General features: G+C 31.7%; 1 long non-coding RNA gene across 4 annotated transcripts in view; it reads right to left on the bottom strand.

Annotated features, from left to right (window-relative positions):
* LOC143257093 (uncharacterized) overlaps nt 1-20,509 on the bottom strand; it is a 44,000-nt gene that overhangs the window by 19,831 nt on the left and 3,660 nt on the right. For 2 of the 4 annotated variants that reach the window (XR_013031680.1, XR_013031679.1), the window contains 2 exons: nt 19,541-19,588; nt 17,614-18,025 (listed from right to left, as the gene is read on the bottom strand). This is a non-coding gene — a long non-coding RNA (uncharacterized LOC143257093). Of the gene's footprint in view, nt 1-17,613; nt 18,026-19,540; nt 19,589-20,509 lie in introns of those variants that run through there. The other 2 variants (XR_013031678.1, XR_013031681.1) reach the window with 1 other exon arrangement.

Below are 20,509 nucleotides of genomic sequence, written 5' to 3' on the forward strand. Positions count from 1 at the left end.
AATATAAATACAGTGTGGGTCTTTCAGTGACTGCTAGATTAAACCTATTTCACAATATGTAATACCCATCCAACACCTCTAATACAAAAGGCACTTTAAGCCGAATGTTCTGATAACAAACGACAACGCTATAGACTTATCTCGTGAGAAACACCAGGTTTATCATATCGTTTCTCTAGCGACGCTGGATATCGGGGACAAGTATTAAAACTCGGTGATATTGCTACCAGGCGACAGTACCGGTTCTCTACATTTCTGTAAACAAATGAAGAAATTCCCACACAAAACCTTAACATATAAACTTCTGTTCGATATAGGGCTCTGAAGGATGTCAGATATATTCCCCAATACCTTTCACTTTGTAATACGAAATTCTGTCTACAACCACCCCTCCTTCAAGCGTATAATGACTTCGTCCATACTTCCCAACCTCTAATTTCATTTTTATATAATTTTTATGAATTTTAAAAAGCTTTCCACGCACGTGCACACGTTACTCTTTTAATTATATAGAATTTGTGCTACAACGAAGTACTACATGTTCTGGGTACACTAAAATGTGGTACTTGCATCATTTATTTCGTATATTACATAATAAGACGCGCTAACACACATTAAAAGGTGGATTCTGTTCCCATATGCCTATTTTATCCTGACACACGAGTATGCTACAGAATGTACAGGCGAAACTACCTATCAGTCTAAACGATTGGTTCCCTTTCTATTTCCTAATGGAAAGTTTATTCATTGAAAATTAAATTCTAAGTAGCGTGTCAATAAGCATTTCATCTCAACTCTTTCATAAAACTTGTCAATAAGCAGTGTATCTAAAGTCTTATAAGATGCTTTTCAATTAGCAGTACAAATATAATAGGTTTCTCTATTGTGGGAACGAGAAACCGTCGTTTGGGTTGACAACACACCAATTACAAAATATTTATTTAACAATCTAAGGGTCGCCCGCTAGGACAGTGGTAAGTCTTCGGATTTACAACGCGAAAACCAGGAGTTTGATTCCTCTCAGTACATATAAGAGATAGCCCGATGTGGCTTTGTTATAAGAAAAATACACACACACAAATCTAGTGTATACAAGTCAACCAACTCCAGACAATTTGCAAGGAATAAATGACATCGAGTTCACTTCTACACCAAAGTATACATCTTTCATTACTTAAAAATGTAAAGGCTGATGATGAACGAAAAACAATAACGTCGATTACTTAAAGGTTTACACTTTCAGTAACTTATGTTAGTCCTGTAATGTTTCAAGCTCAATCAACATTAATTATATAATTTTAACGACTTTTGCGTTATACAATATATTTCCACTTGGAAATATTATTAGTGCAAGAACAGCAGCAATTAGACCTTACATACAGCTAATGTACAGTAAATCTTGCACGTATAAACTGACATAACCTTACATACAGCTAATGTAGAGTACATCTTGAACGTATAAACTGACATAACATTATATACAGCTAATGTAGAGTAAATATTGCACCTATAAACCGAAATAACCTTACATACAGATAATATAGACTAAGTCTTGCCCGTATAAACTGATATAAATTTACACACAGCTAAGGTAGAGTACGTCGTCCACGTATAAACTAACAAAACCTTACATACAGCTAATGTAGAGTAAGTCCTGCACGTATAAGTTGATATAACCTTTCCAGAGCTATTGAGTAAATATTGCACCTATAAGCTGATATAACCCGTCATACAGATAATGTAGAGTTAGTTTTGCACGTATAAGCTGATATAACTTTACATACAACTAATGTACAGGAAATATTGCACCTATAAACTGATATAACCTTACATACACATCATGTAGTGTAAATCTTCCACGTATAAACTCATACAACCTTACACACAGCTAAGGTATAGTAAATCTTGCACGTATAAATTGATATAACCTTACCTACAGCTAATTCAGAGGAAGTCTTGCAAGTATAAACTGATATAACCTTACATACAGCTAATAGAAAATAAGTCTTGCACGTATAACCTGATATAAACTTACATACAGCTAATATAGAGTAAGTCTTGCTTGTATAAACTGACATAACCTTACATACAGATAATGTAGAGTTAGCCTTGCACGTTTAAGCTGGCATAACATTACATGCAGCTAATGTATAGTAAATCTTAAATGTATAAATTTATATAAACTTACATACAGCTAATGTAGAGTAAATATTCCACCTATAAACTGATATACTTTTACATACAGCTAATGTAAAGTAGTTCTTGCCCGTATAGACGGATATAAACTTACATTCACCTAATGTAGAGTAAATCTTGAACGTATAAACTCATACAACCTAGCATACAGCTAAGGTATAGTAAATCATGCACTAATAAACTTTCATAATCTAACATACAGCTAACGTAGAGTATGTCCTTCACGTATAAGCTGATATAACCTTACATACAGCTAATGTAGAGTGAATATTGCACCTATAAACTGATATAACCCTTTATACAGCTAATGTAGAGATAGTCTTGCACAAATAAACTGACATAACATTACATGCAGCTAATGTATAGTAAATCTTAAATGTATAAATTCATGTAACCTTACCTACAGCTAATGTAGTGTAAATCTTGCACGTATAAACTCATACAACCTTACATACAGCTCAGGTATAGTAAATTTTGCAGGTATAAACTTTCATAACCTTACATACAATTTATGTAGAGAAAGTCTTTTACGTATAAGCTGATATAACCTTACATACAGCTAACGTAGAGTAAATCTTACACGTATAAATTGATATAACCTTACATACAGCTTATGTAGAGTAAGTTTTAAACGTATAAACTGATATAATTGTACATACAGCTAAAGTAAAGTAAGTCTTGCACTTATAAACAGACATAACCTGACATACAGCTTACGTGGAGTATGGTTTGCACGTATAAACTGAAATTACTTTAAATAGAGCTAATGCAGAATAAATCTTGCACCTATAAAATGATATAACCTTACATATAGCTAATCTAGAGTAAGTCTTGCACAATAAACTGAGATAACCTTAAATACAGCTAATGTGGAGTAAGTCTTCCTTGTATGAACTGATATAACCTTATCATACACCTAATGTAGAGTAAATCTTGCTCGTATAAACTGATATAACCTTACTTACAGCTAAGGTTTAGTAACTCTTGCAGGTTTAAACTAACAGAACATTACATATAGATAATGTAAAGTAATTCTTGCACGTATAAACTGATACGATTTTACATATAGCAAATGTAGGGTAAATCTTGCACGTAAAAAGTGATATAATATTACATACAGCTAATGTAGAGTAAATATTGCACGTATAAACTGATATAACCTTACATACAGCTAATGTGGAGTTAATCTTGCCCGTATAAGCTGATATAAACTTACATACAGCTAATATAGAGTAAATCTTGCACTATAAACTGAGATAACCTTACACAGAGATAATGCAGAGTAACTCTTTCACGTATAAACTGATATAATTTTACAAGCAGCAAATGTAGATTAAATCTTGCACCTATAAACTGATATAACTTTACATACAGCTGATGTATAGTAAATCTTGCACGTATAAACTGAGATAACCTTACATACATCTTATGTAGAGTACGTGTTAAACATATAAACTGATATAATTGTACATAGAGCAAAAGTAAAGAAAGTCTTGCACGTACAAACTGACATAACCTGACATACAGCTTATGTAGTGTAACTTTTGCACGTATAAACTGATATAACCTTACATACAGATAATGTACAGTAAGTCCTGCACGTATAAGTTGATATAACCTTTCCACAGCTAATGAGTAAATATTGCACCTATAAGCTGATATAACCCGTCATACAGATAATCTAGAGTTAGTTTTGCACGTATAAGCTGATATAACCTTACATACAGCTAATATAGAGTAAATCTTGCACGTATAAACTGATATAACCTTACATACAGCTAATGTAGAGTAAGTCTTGCACGTATAAATGGATATTACATTACATATAGCTAATGAAAAGTAAATCTTGCACGTATAAACTGATATAACTTTACATACACAAATACATGATTTATAAACTGATATAACCTTACAGCAAATGTAGGGTAAATTTTGCACGTAAAAAGTGATATAAACTTACATACAGCTAATGTAGAGTAAATCTTGCACTATAAACTGACATAACCTTAAATACAGCTAATGTGGAATTAGTCTTGACCGTGTAAGATGATATAACTTTTCATACAGGTAATGAGTAAATATTGCACGTATAAGCTGATATAACTCTTCATACAGCTAATGTGCAGTTAGTCTTGCCCGTATAACCTGATATAACCTTACATATACCAAATGTAGTGTAAATCTTGCACGTATAAACTCATACAACCTTACATACAGCTCAGGTATAGTAAATTTTGCAGGTATAAACTTTTATAACCTTACATACAATTTACGTAGAGAAAGTCCTTTACTTATAAGATGATATAACCTTACATACAGCTAATGTAGAGTAAATCTTACACGTATAAGTTGACATAACCTTACATACAGCTTATGTAGAGTAAGTTTTAGACGTATAAATTGATATAATTTTACATACAGCTAAAGCAAAGTAAGTCTTCCACGTCTATACAGATATAACCTGACATACAGCTTACGTAGAGTATGTTTTGCACGTATAAACTGATATTACTTTACATAGAGCTAATGCAGAATAAATCTTGCACGTATAAAATGATATAACATTACATACAGCTAATTTAGAGTAAGTCTTGCACTTTAAACTGAGATAACCTTAAATACAGCTAATGTGGAGTAAATCTTGCTCGTATAAACTGATATAACCTTACATACAGCTAAGGTTTAGTAACTCTTGCAGGTATAAACTAACAGAACCTTACATACAGCTAATGTAGAGTAAATCTTGCACGTAAAAAGTGATATAATATTACATACAGCTAATGTAGAGTTAATATTGAATGTGTAAATTGATATAACTTTACATACAACTAATGTAGAGTAAATATTGCACCTGTAGACTGATATAACCTTAAATACAGCTAATGTACAGTAAGTCTTGCTCGTATAACCTGATATAACCTTACATACACCTAATATAGAGTAAGTCTTGCTTGTATAAACTGATATAACTTTACATACACCTAATATAGAGTAAAAATTGCACCTATAAACTGATATAACCTTACATACAGCTAATGTACAATAAGTCTTCCTCGTATAACTTTATATAACCTTACATACAGCTAATATAGAATAAATCTTACTTGTATAAACTGATATATCCTTACATACACCTAATATAGAGTAAGTCTTGCACCTATAAACTGATATAACCTTACATACAGCTAATGTATAAGTCTGGATATAACATATACATATAGCTAATATAGAATAAATCTTACTTGTATAAACTGATATATCCTTACATACACCTAATGTAGAGTAAGTCTTGCACATCTGAACTGACATAACCTTACATACAGCTAATGTAGAGTAAGTCGGGTAGGTAAAAACGGACATATCAATACATAAAGATAATGTATAGTAAATCTAGGACGTATAAACATATATAACCTTACATACAACTTAGGTAGAGTAAGTTTTAAACGTTTAAACTGATATAATTTTACATACAGCTAAAGTAAAGTAAATCTTGCACGTATAAAGTGATATAACCTTACATACAGATGATGTATAGTAATGTTTGCACGTATAAATTGATATAACCTTACCTACAGCTAATGCAGAGGAAGTCTTGCAAGTATAAACTGATATAACCTTACATACAGCTAATAGAAAATAAGTCTTGCACGTATAACCTGATATAAACTTACATACAGCTAATATACAGTAAGTATTGCTTGTATAAACTGATATAACCTTACATACAGTAAATGCAAAATAAATCTTGCACGTATAAAATGATATAACATTACATACAGCTAATGTAGAGTAAATCTTGCACTATAAACTGACATAACCTTAAATACAGCTAATGTGGAATTAGTCTTGACCGTATAAGATGATATAACTTTACATACAGGTAATGAGTAAATATTGCACGTATAAGCTGATATAACCCTTCATACAGCTAATGTAGAGTTAGTCTTGCACGTTTATGTTGGCATAACACAACATGCAGCTAATGTATAGTAAATCTTAAATGTATAAATTCATGTAACCTTACCTACAGCTAATGTAGAGTAAATATTGCACCTATAAACTGATATAACCTTTCATACAGCTAATATAGAGTAAGTCTTGCCCGTATAAACTGATATAAATTTACACACAGCTAATATAGAATAAATCTTTCTTGTATAAACTCATATAACCTTACATACAGCTAAGGTTTAAAAGTGTTGCAGGTATAAACTGACATAACCATACATACAGCTAATGTAGTGTAAATCTTGCACTATAAACTGATATAACCTTACATACAGCTTATGGAGAGTACGTTTTAAACGTATAAACTGATATAATTGTACATACAGAAACGGTAAAGTAAGTCTTGCACGCATAAACTCACATAACCTTACATACAGCTAATGTAGTGTAAATCTTGCACTATAAACTGATATAACCTTACATACAGCTAATGTAGTTTTAAATCTATAAACTGATATAAACTGAGTAAAATAATATATACAGACATAATGACATACAGCTAATGTAGAGTAAGTCTTGCTCGTAAAACCTGATATAATCTTACATACAGCTAATATAGAGTAAGTCTTGCTTGTATAAACTGATATAACATTACATACAGCTAATGTAGAGTACGTCTTGCATGTATAAACTGACATAACCTTACATACAGCTAATGTAGAGTAAATGTTGCACGTATAAAATGATATAACACTACATACAGCTAATGTAGAGTAAATCTTGCAATATAAGCTGATATAACCTGACATACAGCTAATGAATAAATATTACACCTATAAACTGATATAACTCTTCATACAGCTAATGTAGAGTACATTTTGCACGTATAAACTGATATAACCTTACATACACCTAATAGAAAATAAGTCTTGCACGTATAACCTGATATAATCTTACATACAGGTAATGTAAAGTAAGTCTTGCATGTATAAACTGATATAACATTACATAAAGGTAATGTGTAATAAATATTGCACCTACAAACTAATATAACATTACATACAGCTAATGTATAGTAAATCTTGAATACGCTAAAACAAAGTAAGTTTTAAACGCATAAACTGTATAATTTTACATACAGCTATTGTACAATAAATCTTGAGCGTATAACCTGACATTACCTTACATACTGCTAAAGTAGAGTAAATCTTGCACGTATAAACTTATATAACCTTACATAAGCTAAGGTAGAGTAAATCGTGCTCGTATAAACTGATATAACCTAACGTACAGCTAATGTAGAGTAAGATTTGCACGTATAAACTGATATAACCTTAGATACAGCTAGTGCAGAGTAGGTCTTGCCCGTATAAACTGACTTAACATTACATACAGCTATTGTAGAATAAGTTTTGAGCGTATAATCTTACATAACTTTACAAACAGCTAATGTAGATTATGTCTTGCACGTATAAACAAATATAATGTTTCATACAGCTGATGTATAGTAAATCTTGCACGTATAAACTGAGATAACCTTACATACATCTTATGTAGAGTACGTGTTAAACATATAAACTGATATAATTGTACATAGAGCAAAAGTAAAGAAAGTCTTGCACGTACAAACTGACATAACCTGACATACAGCTTATGTAGTGTAACTTTTGCACGTATAAACTGATATAACCTTACATACAGATAATGTAGAGTAAGTCCTGCACGTATAAGTTGATATAACCTTTCCACAGCTAATGAGTAAATATTGCACCTATAAGCTGATATAACTCTTCATACAGCTAATGTAGAGTACATTTTGCACGTATAAACTGATATAACCTTACATACAGCTAATGTAAAGAAAATATTGCATTTATAAACTGACATAAGTTTACATACCACTAATGCATGATAAATCTTGCACGTATAAACTGACAAAACCTTACATACAGGTAATGCAAAATAAATCTTGCACGTATAAATTGTTGTAATATTATACACAGCTATTGAAGAGTAAATTTTGCACGTATTAACTACCATAACCTTACATACAGCTTAAGTAGAGTAAATCATCCAGGTATAAGTTCACATAACCTAACATACAGCTAGTGTAGAGTAAATCTTGCATGTATAAACTCATATAACATTAGATACAGCTAATGTACAGTAAATTTCGGGCGTATAAACTGATATAACATTACAAACAGCTAATGTAGAGAAAATATTGCACGAATAAACTGATATAACCTTACATCGAGGTAATGTAGAATAAATCTTACACGTGTAAACTGATATAACTTTACATATAGCTAAGGTACAGTAAGTTTTGCACGAATAAACTCACATAACATTACATACAGATAATGTTTGATAACTCTTTTCACGTATAAACAGGTATAACCTTACATACACCTAATGTAGAATAAATATTGTACGTATAAACTGACATAACCTTACATTCAGCTAATGTAGAGTAAGGTAAGTCTTGCACGTATAAACGGATATTACATAACATACAGCTAATGTAGATTTAATCTTGCACGTATAAACTGACATAACCTTACACACAGTTAATGTAGATTAAATCTTCCACGTATAAACCGATATAACCTTACAAACATTTAATGTAGAGTGAATCTTGCACGTACAAATTACATATCCTTACATACAGCTAATGTAGAGTAAATCTTGCAGGTATAAACTGATATATAAATTTGCATACAGCTAATGAAGAGTAATTTTTGCAGGTATAAATTGATATAACATTACCTACAGCTAATGTAGAGAAAATCTTGCAAGTATAAACTGATATAACCTTACATACACCTAATAGAAAATAAGTCTTGCACGTATAACCTGATATAACATTACATACAGGTAATGTGTAATAAATATTGCACCTACAAACTAATATAACATTACATACAGCTAATGTATAGTAAATCTTGAACGTATAACCTAACATAACCTTACATACAGCTAAAACAAAGTAAGTTTTAAACGCATAAACTGATATAATTTTACATACAGCTATTGTACACTAAATCTTGAGCGTATAACCTGACATTACCTTACATACTGCTAAAGTAGAGTAAGTCTGGCACGTATAAACAAATATAATATTTCATACATCTAATGTAAAGAAAGTCTTGCACGAATAAACTGATATAATCTTCCATACAGCTAATTTAGAGTAAATCTTGCACGTATAAACTAATATATAAATTTGCATACAGCTTATGAAGAGTAATTTTTGCAGGTATAAACTGACATAATTTTAAATAGAGTTAAATTAGAGTTAATCTTCCACGTATAAACTGACATAACCTTATATAGAGCTAATGTAAAGTAAATCTTGCACGTATAAACTGATATGACCTTACACACAGCAAATGTAGAGTGAATCTTGCACGTAAAAAGAGATATAACTTTACATACAGCATATGGAGAGTAAGTCATGCACGTGTAAACTGATACAACCTTACATACTGCAAATGTAGAGTAAATCTTGCACGAATAAGCTGATATAACATTACATACAGTTAATGTAGAGTAAGTCTTGCACGTATAAACTGACATAACCTTACATCCAGCTTATGTAGAGTAAGTCATGCACGTGTAAACTGATACAACCTTACATACTGCAAATGTAGAGTAAATCTTGCACGACTAAGCTGATATAACATTACATACAGGTAATGTAGAATAAATATTGCACCTACAAACGGATATAACATTACATACAGCTGATGTATGGTAAATCTTGGACGTATAAACTGATATAACCTTACATACAGCTAATATAAAGTAAGTTTTAAACGTATAAACTGATATAATTTTACATACAGCTATTGTAGAGTAAGTCTTCAGCGTATAACCTGACATAACCTTACATACATCTAATCTAGATACCATCTTGTACGTATAAACTGTTATAATATTACATTTACCTATTGTAGAGTAAATTTTGCACGTATTAACTAACATAACCTTAAATACAGCTTTAGAAGAGTAAATCTTGCAGGTATAAGTTGACATAACCTAACATATAAAAAATGTAGAGTTAGTCTTGCACGTATAAACTGATATAACTTTGCATACAGCTAATGTAGAGTAAGTCTTGCACGTGTAAACAGATATAATCTTACATACAGCTAACGTAGAATACATCTTCCACGTATAAACCGATATAACCTTACATACATCTTATGTAGAGTAAAGCATGCACGTATAAACTGATATAACCTTAAATACTGTTAACGTAGAGTAAATCTTGCACGTATAAGTTGATATAACATTAGATACAGGTAATGTAGAGTAAATCTTCCTCGTATATACAGATATAACTTTACATACAGCTAATGTAGAGTAAATCTTGCTTTTATAAACTGATATAACCTTACATACAGCTTATGTGGACTAAGACATTCACGTATAATCTGATATAACTTTGCATACAGCTAATATAGAGTAAATCTTCCACGTATAAACCGATATAACCTTACAAACAGTTAATGTAGAGTAAATCTTCCACGTATAAACCGATATAACCTTACAAACAGTTAATGTAGAGTAAATCTTGCACTTACAAACTGATATAACATTACATACAGCTAATGAAGAGTAAGTCTTACACGTATAAACTGACATAATTTTACTCACAGCATATGTAGAGTAAATCATGCACGTGTAAACTGATATAATCTTACCTACAGCAAGGGTAGAGTAAATCTTCACGTATAAACTGATATAACATTCCATACAGCTAATGTAAATTGAATCTTGCACGCATAAACTCATATGATCTTACATAGAGCAAATATAGAGTAAATCTTGCACGTATAAAGTGATATACATTACTTACAGCTAATGTAGAGTAAATATTGCATCTACAAACTGATATAATTTCACATGCAGCTAATGTAGAGTAAGTCTTGCACGTATAAACAGATATAACCTTACATACATCTAATCTAGATAACATCTTGCACGTATAAACTGACATAACCATATATACAGGTAATGTAAAATAATTCTTGCACGTATAAAGTGTTATAATATTACATTCAGCTATTTTACAGTAAATTTTGCACGTATTAACTAACATAACTTTACATACAGCTTTAGAAGAGTAAATCTTGCAGGTATAAATTGACATAACCTAACATATAGGGAATGTAGAGGTAGTCTTGCACGTATAAACTTATATAACCTTGCATACAGCTAATGTAGAGTAAGTCTTGCACGTGTAAACAGATATAATCTTACATACAGCTAACGTAGAGTAAGTCATGCACGTGTAAACTGATTTAACCTTACATACATCTTATGTAGAGTAAGTCATGCACGTGTAAAATGATTTAACCTTAAATACTGTTAATGTAGAGTAAATCTTGCACGTATAAATTGATATAACGTTAGATACAGGTAATGTAGAGTAAATTTTGCACGAATAAGCTGATATAACCTTACATACAGCTAATGTAGAGTAAATCTTGCACGCATAAACTGATATAACCTTACATACATCTTATGTAGAGTAAGTCATGCACGTGTAAACTGATTTAACCTTACAAACAGTTAATGTAGAGTAAATCTTGCACATATAAACTGATATAACATTACATACAGCTAAGGTAGATTAAGTCTTGCACGTATAAACTGACATAACCTTACATACAGCTTATGTAGATTAAGTCTTGCACGTATAAACTGACATAACCTTACATACAGCTTATGTAGAGTAAGTCTTGCACGCATAAACTGATATAACCTTACATACATCTTATGTAGAGTAAGTCATGCACGTGTAAAATGATTTAACCTTAAATACTGTTAATGTAGAGTAAATCTTGCACGTATAAATTGATATAACGTTAGATACAGGTAATGTAGAGTAAATTTTGCACGAATAAGCTGATATAACCTTACATACAGCTAATGTAGAGTAAATCTTGCTTGTGTAAACTGATATAACCTTACATACAGCTTATGTAGACTAAGACATGCACGTATAATCTGATATAACTTTGCATACAGCTAATATAGAGAAAGTCTTGCACGTATAAATTGGCATAATATTAGATACAGCTAATGTAGAGTAAATCTGCCACGTATAAACCGATATAACCTTACAAACAGTTAATGTAGAGTAAATCTTGCACTTACAAACTGATATAACATTACATACAGCTAATGTAGAGTAAGTCTTGCGCGTATAAACTCACATAATTTTACATACAGCATATGTAGAGTAAGTTATGCACGTGTAAACTGAGATAACCTTATATGCAGCAAGGGTAGAGTAAATCTTCACGTATAAACTGATAAACCTTACATACAGGTAACGTAGAGTAAGTGTTGCACGTATAAACGGATATTACATAACATACAGCTAGTGTAAATTGAATCTTGCACGTATAAACTCATATGATCTTACATAGAGCAAATGTAGAGTAAACCTTGCACGTATAAAGTGATATACATTACTTACAGCTAATGTAGAGTAAATATTGCATCTATAAACTGATATAACTTCACATACAGCTAACGTATAGTAAGTCTTGCAGGTATAAACTGACATAACATTACATACAGCTAATAGAGAGTAAGTCTTTTACTTACAAACTAACATAACCTTACATACAGCTAATGTAGAGTAAGTCTTGCTTGTATAAACGGATGTTACATTACATACAGCGAATGTAAAGTAAATCTTTCACGTATAAACTGATATGACATTACATATAGCTAATGTAGTGTACATCTTGCACGTATAAAGTGATATAACATTACATACAGCTAATTTAGAGTAAATATTGCACCTATAAACTGATATAACCTTACATACAGCTTATGTAGAGTAAATTTTGCACGTATAAACAGATATAATCTTACATGCAGCTAACGTAGGGTTAACCTTGCACGTATAAACTGATATAACCTTATATACAGCTAATGTAGAGTAAGTCTTGCAGGTATAAACAGATATAACCTTACATACATCTAATCTAGATAACATCTTGCACGTATAAACTGACATAACCATATATACAGGTAATGTAAAATAAATCTTACACGTATAAACTGTTAGAATATTACATTCAGCTATTGTAGAGTAAATTTTGCATGTATTAACTAACATAACCTTACATACAGCTTTAGAAGAGTAAATCTTGCAGGTATAAATTGACATAACCTAACATATAGAAAATGTAGAGTTAGTCTTGCACGTATAAATTGATATAACATTAGATACAGGAAATGTAGAGTAAATTTTGCACGAATATACTGATATAACTTTACATACAGCTGATGTAGGGTAAATCTTGCTCGAATATACTGATATAATTTTACATACAGTAATGTAGAGTAAATCTTGCTTGTATAAACTGATATAACCTTACATACAGCTTATTTAGACTAAGTCATGCACGTGTAAACTGACTTAACATTACATACTGCTAATGTAGAGTAAATCATGCACGTATAAGCTGATATAACATTACATAGAGCTAATGTAGAGTACGTTTTGCACGTATAAACTCATGTAACCTTACATTCAGCTAATGTTGAGTACGTCTTGCACGTATAAACGGATATTACATTTCATGCAGCTTATGTAGAGTAAATCTTGCACGTATAAACTGTTATAACCTTACATACAGCTAACGTAGAGTACGTTTTGCACGTATAACCTGATATACCATTACATACAGCTAATGTAGAGTAAGTCTTGCAGTATAAACTGACATAACTTTACATACAGCTAATGTAGAGTAAGTCTTGGACGTATAAACTGACATAACCTTACATTCAGTTAATGTAGAGTAAGTCTTGCACGTATAAACTGACATAACCTTACATACAGCTAATGTAAAGCAAGTCTTGCACGTATAAACTGAGATAACCTTACATACAGCTAATGTAGAGTAAGTCTTGCACGTACAAACAGATATAACCTGACATACATCTAATCTAGATAACATCTTGCACGTATATACTGACATAACCATATATACAGGTAAGGTAAAATAAATCTTGCACGTATAAACTGTTATAATATTACATTCAGCTATTGTAGCGTAAATTTTGCACGTATTAACTAACATAACCTTACATACAGCTTTAGTAGAGTAAATCTTAAAGGTACAAATTGACATAACCTAACATATAGCGAATGTAGAGTTAGTCTTGCACGTATACACTGATATAACCTTACATACAGCTAGTGTAGAGTAAATCTTGCATGTATCTACTGATATAACATTAGATATAGCTAATGTAGAGTAAATTTCGGACGTATAAACTGATATAACATTACAAACAGCTAATGTATAGAAACTACTGCACGAATTAACTGATATTACCCTACATAGAGCTAATGTAAAGTAAATCTTGCACGTTTAAACTGATATAACCTTACATACTGCTAATTTAGAGTAAATCTTCCACGTATAAACAAATATAATCTTTATTACAGCTAATGTAGAGTTTGTCTTGCACGTATAAACTGATATAATCTTCCATACAGAGAATTTAGAGTAAATCTTGCACGTATAAACTGATATAACTTTGCATACAGCTAATATAGAGAAAGTCTTGCACGTATAAACTGACATAATATTAGATATAGCTAATGTAGAGTAAATCTTCCACGTATAAACCGATATAACCTTACAAACAGTTAATGTAGAGTAAATCTTGCACTTACAAACTGATATAACATTACATACAGCTAATGTAGAATAAGTCTTGCAGGTACAAACGGACATAACGTTATATAAAGCTAATGTTTAGTAAATCTTGGACGTTTAAACTGATATAACCTTACATACAGCTCATATAAAGTAAGTTTTAATCGTATAAACTGATATAATTTTACATACAGCTAATGTAAAGTAAGTCTTGCACGTATAAACTGACATTTTCTGTTTGTATATCTTGGGAGCTTAGTTAAAAGAACTGTAGTAACTGGAAAATCTGGAACCCTTTTTAGCAGCCTCCATGCCTGGACACTGATATCAGAGACAACTCACAGGCACAGATACATCAACTTTATATGGTGTTGTGACATAATCTATTTAAACGAATGAGGATATACTTTGAGGTGATTGGTCCAGCTATTAGAGTGGACTTGTCTCTATTTTTATTTCTTTAGATTTAATTATTTTTTGAGAATTCAGTTTCACTGAACATTTTCCTAACCTTTGTTTCAGTTCAAGGTGCAGTTCAATGTTATTGTACAACTTGTGGTAAGAACTCATTCACGGCAAATTGCTTCGAACTCACCTGAAGTGTATTAAATTGTACCTGATAAAGCCTAATGGAGGTGAGATTTTTTTGCTAATGGATTCTCATTATATAAAATTAAATATTGATGCTTGTACAGTGACCAGTCTGTTCCAGTTCTTGGATTTACTGCTTATAATTTAATGCTTTTTAAATTACTATTGGACTTGGACTCTGTTCATATAACAACAAGATAATGGTAAAAAGAACGTGAACAGATTGCAGATGGACGTGTTGTTTCGAGATGATAACAATAGGCTGTATACCTGCGTATGATTCGAGTGTTAGACTCAGTGAAGCTTGGTGAACAGGGGTGTCACTTGGGTGAAAGCAATATACTCGTGAGCACAAACAAACCTGTAGCAATGTCACTTAACTCGTGTCAGAATTCAGATGACCACAATATCTTAACCTGAATTTTTGCCATGATGATCAAATTACTTACCTTTCTTCTACTTTTGACTTCAAATGACCAGAACTTCTCATATTTTCCTTCTGCTGTTTGAACACATTTATTCTTACCAACAAGATAGCATCTTGTTTGGTCCAAGTTCTCAATCAGCCGAGACCGAAGAGAAGCCACTGATAAAATGTCTATTTCTGAGAAATATCTCTACAGTTCAGGGTTTCTCAAAGGCTTATGACAGAGTTTTTCTGCTGTTTGAGAACTGAGACATCGAGAAAACTATAACCTCCAATGCTAGTAACAGTGGTGATGACTACTTTGAAGTCAAACCTGCCTGTCTCATAGGTCACACAGTCCGTGTTTTACAAATGAGTACATTTTGTTTACAATTTTCCTTTTATTACTGTCATCTTTAGTCATCGTGTTATAAAACCCAATAATATGAAAAGAAATCACCCATTCCAGGCTATGGTAAGGTATTAGTAACAACCCTTGACTTATTTCGTTTTTCACAGTGTAAACTTAACCAAATTCCATGAAACTTAGTAAAAATCAACTAACCAATATTTAGCGTCAGCTTAAAAAATCATACAATTTGATTTACTTTTTTATTGTAAATTTCTAAAGGTTTGTTGAGTGCCATTATTTTAAACAGAAACATTAGAAATACTTCCTTTCATGTTAGAGTTTCAATTATTTTATAAAGTTTGTTTATCTTAAAGCACAAAGTTACCCAAAGGGCTTTCGAAACTCGTTTTTTAACGTCATAAACCTTTAGATTTATCTCTGAGGCGCTGGGGACTTATCATAAAACAATACCTGATTTTACCCCTCGTGAAATTAATTACCCGTGCTTTATTAAGTTCAAAGACAAAGTTCCAGTAAGAATTTCCGGTTAATAGCAATTTAGCTTTTAGTTTGTTTCCTTTTTTTTTAAGTGCGTCGACATTGTGCCACCTACTGGGTAACAATAACATAATTGTATCATTTGTGTCAAATCTTTATAACTGGAAATTATTCATCTCCTATGCGAGTTATATTTAATTATGACATTCGTTATTCAAAATGTATCCATTTAATCCATCATACTAAAAGACTTGCTATTATTATATGAAAAATTAGTTTCTGTAGAGCACACTAATTTTAAACAATTTTATAGTAGGTCACAATATCTTGAAGTTCTGTATTTTTTAAGAGAATAATAAAAAAAAAAAGTTCAATTGTCATAAACTATGTAAAGTTGTTCATTAGATGTTTGTGGGTCCAGCATGGCCAGGTGGTTAAGGCACTGACCTCGTAATCCGAGGATCGCGAGTTCGAATCCCCGTTACACCAAACATGCTCGTCCTTTTAGCCGTGGGAGCGTTATAATGTGACGATCTATCCCACTATTCGTTGGTAAAAGAGTAGCCCAAGGGTTAGCGGTGAACGGTGATGACTAGCTGCCTTCCTTCTAGTCTTAATGTGTTTCTTTTATAGCACAGCCACATAGGGCTATCTGCTGAGCCCACCGATGGGAATCGAACCTCTGATTTTAGCGTTGTAAGTCCGCCAACTTACCGCTGTACTAGCGGAGGACTAAAATAAAATATACTAGATGGTTCTGATGTAGCCATACAATATTTTTTGTATAACAATAATTTCTGAAAAAAAAATATTGGGATAATTTAGATTATCGTGATAGGCCTTGAAATTAATGCAAAGTTACGTAGTTTTTGTTCAATAAGCATCAAATTATAAGAGGTTACAACAAACAAAACACCTGCAAGTATATTCAATACAGATGTATTAATCTTTTTCACACATGTACAGTTTTAGTTATTTGCTCTGATACAGTTGAGTTTCGTTGTCTTCTTTATGCAACATTGAAGGTCTTTAGCCTGAAGAATTTGTTACATAAGAGGCAGCAGATAGACGGTATAATTCTAGTCCGAGTGTTAGGAGGTACTTGGACAATTCAAGGTACTAATCTTAATGCCCTTAATGGGCTTGATGAGATTTGAAACACGTCTGTTTCCTTCATTAACTTCTGATATTTAATTACTTGGGATGATGAAAATTTATATTAGGAGATCCCATTTAGACAGTTCCTACAGCTGTTAGTGTTTCTATTTGTATTTTAGTATGCTATGCGTCACTTATGTCCAATCACAGATTTCCCTTTCTCGCGATGTGATGATCCTGAAAAAGACCATTCAATTTCATGCGTTTAAAAAAATCGTTTTCTTCAGAAGAAAAACTCTCCATCTACACTATCTTCAGCACGAATCCTCATTTGAAATATATTATATCTATTTTACACAATACCAATGATCCAGTGAAATGGCAGTTAAGGAATATTTAATTGCACTATGTAACAAAATTTACTTTCTCTTGTTCCTGGGTGTTATTTCCCAATTGCTTATGTCTAAAGTAAATGGGAAGGACCTATTTTCCTCTTCAAGCTTTGCTTTTGTGTTTGTTTGTTTTATTTTTTTGTGACCTGGGAGCGTATAACGAAAACATGATAGGATATTATATTTGGGAGCTGATACGTGAAAGTGATTTACATTACAGTCGCAAATCTCGAGAAACTACTCACTTCTAAACATTTTTGTACAACTTTAGTATAAGTACATGTAAATCTTGATTCATATGTAGTTTTATTCAGACCTTATGTAAATGAAAATGTGCAAATTTGTCCGTTTTTACATAGAAAATAGGTTAATTTCGAAATTTCATTATCCAGGTCACTAAAGTTTGAAGAGAATAATGGCCATTTTCTGTACTTTTACAACATAAGCAATTAAGAAATAACACATACTATCCAGGAACAAAATTTGTGTTACATAAATCTCTATAAACTAAACATGAAATGTTAGGAGATGACTATAATGATTGTACATTTTGATACTATTCACCACAAAGTGTACACTCGTAACCCACGCCTGCAGATATGTTTGTCCATTATTTTTATACACATATTTAAGTAAACTAGATTTCACACTGTGATTAATGGTTTCATCCTTGTTCATTAGTCACATAACAATTACTTCGAAAAGCTAGTAATGCGTTCGTTTCTACAAACCTAACAGAGAAACCAGAAACTCTGTTTTCATATATTTCAAGTTTCTTGCGATAAAAGACTAAAAAATATACATCTTTCCTTTCACGTGTTATAAATACAACATGTTTACAATCAAAATAAGCTGTTATGTTCATTATATCTTAACCCCGACAATAAAAAATGAATTTGTATATCACTAGTTTAACAGTCAGTAAGACGAAATAATCTATTCGTGACAACACTGAAAGCTAAATCTATATTTCTGAAACTTCAGTACTTGATGTGGTATTCAAAATTGTTCACACACATAACATTTCTAGTCGTGAGCGTGAGTTTAACATCATAATCTTGGTTCCCTTATTTGTACTTTCTCATTGTTCTGGACCATTCCCTTATAGTGTTAAATAAGTTTTCTCGTGAGAAAAATTTCTTTAAAAGAGGGTATCTTAAGAAAAGGTTGACAGCATCCCCTGACGGATCAGGCGGTATGGGGAGGACATAACCTCCTTTATTTTTTCTATTGGGATGTCTACCTGTGAATAGAAGGAACATCACATGCGCACTAAGATAAATGACATCACAGAATCTTGTTAGAATGTCACACGCTCTAAGACGCTAACAGAAACACACACACACGGACTTATACTGACCTGTGAGTACATTTGTCCAGCAGAAGCCAGCTCTCTGTCCAGTCGCTTCTGTTATTTTTAAAATAAAAGAAAGAATAATTTATCGCTTTTTTTATAAAAATCTCAGTCAAAGTATAAAAAAAATCAGATTTACATTTATAATATATTTCTGAAAAGAACTTCCAATTAATTGTGGGAAGAACCTAAAAGTATTATTGGGTATTAAGAATATCTCCAGATTGTACTATATCATAACTAAGTACCCGTAATAATGAAATTATGAAATAAAAAAAAAAAACAAGGAACACACATTCAAACAATTACCGTTTTAAATATTTACAACAGTAAAATTAAGCATAAAAACAACCAAACGATTTGGGATAATAATATTTTTGAAAACAATAACGTATTTTGGGAGGTGGAGAATGGTGGAAGCCGACAGATACTCTAAAGACAAGTTCTTTATTTGCTGAAATTTATTGATTAAATTATTTAATAATATATCAGTACGATTTCAAGAGCTGAAATGCTCAAACAAGTTTCCCGCCAGATGGTTCAGTGGTAAGTCAATGGGCCTGTAAAGCCATAAATCGCGTTTCGTTATCGTCATGGGCAGAACACAAATAGCTCATTATGAACTTTGTGCTTTATCGCAAACAAAAAAATGAAACATATTTTCTTTAAATATTATGAGATTCCGTAATCACTGATCTGAATTTAGATCACTATGGGATCACAAAGTTGAACATGAAACTCAAGATTTCGATTACCTAAGCCATTTTACAGGCAAGTTTCTATATGGAACCAGTGACAAACTGTCATAATTGGATATATTTAGAGTATAAAAGGCTTATATCAAGCTTTAGTTTACAGCTTGTTTCCGATCAAAGGTTATATTGTAATATTTTTCGTTTATTTTCTTTGCGGGTGTTGTTTAACCCGTCTTGTTTCTATTCGTTTATCTTTGTTTCTCAATTGCATAAGTGGATC

This window comes from Tachypleus tridentatus, chromosome 7 (assembly GCF_004210375.1).
Source record: "Tachypleus tridentatus isolate NWPU-2018 chromosome 7, ASM421037v1, whole genome shotgun sequence".
NCBI lineage: Eukaryota > Metazoa > Arthropoda > Merostomata > Xiphosura > Limulidae > Tachypleus > Tachypleus tridentatus.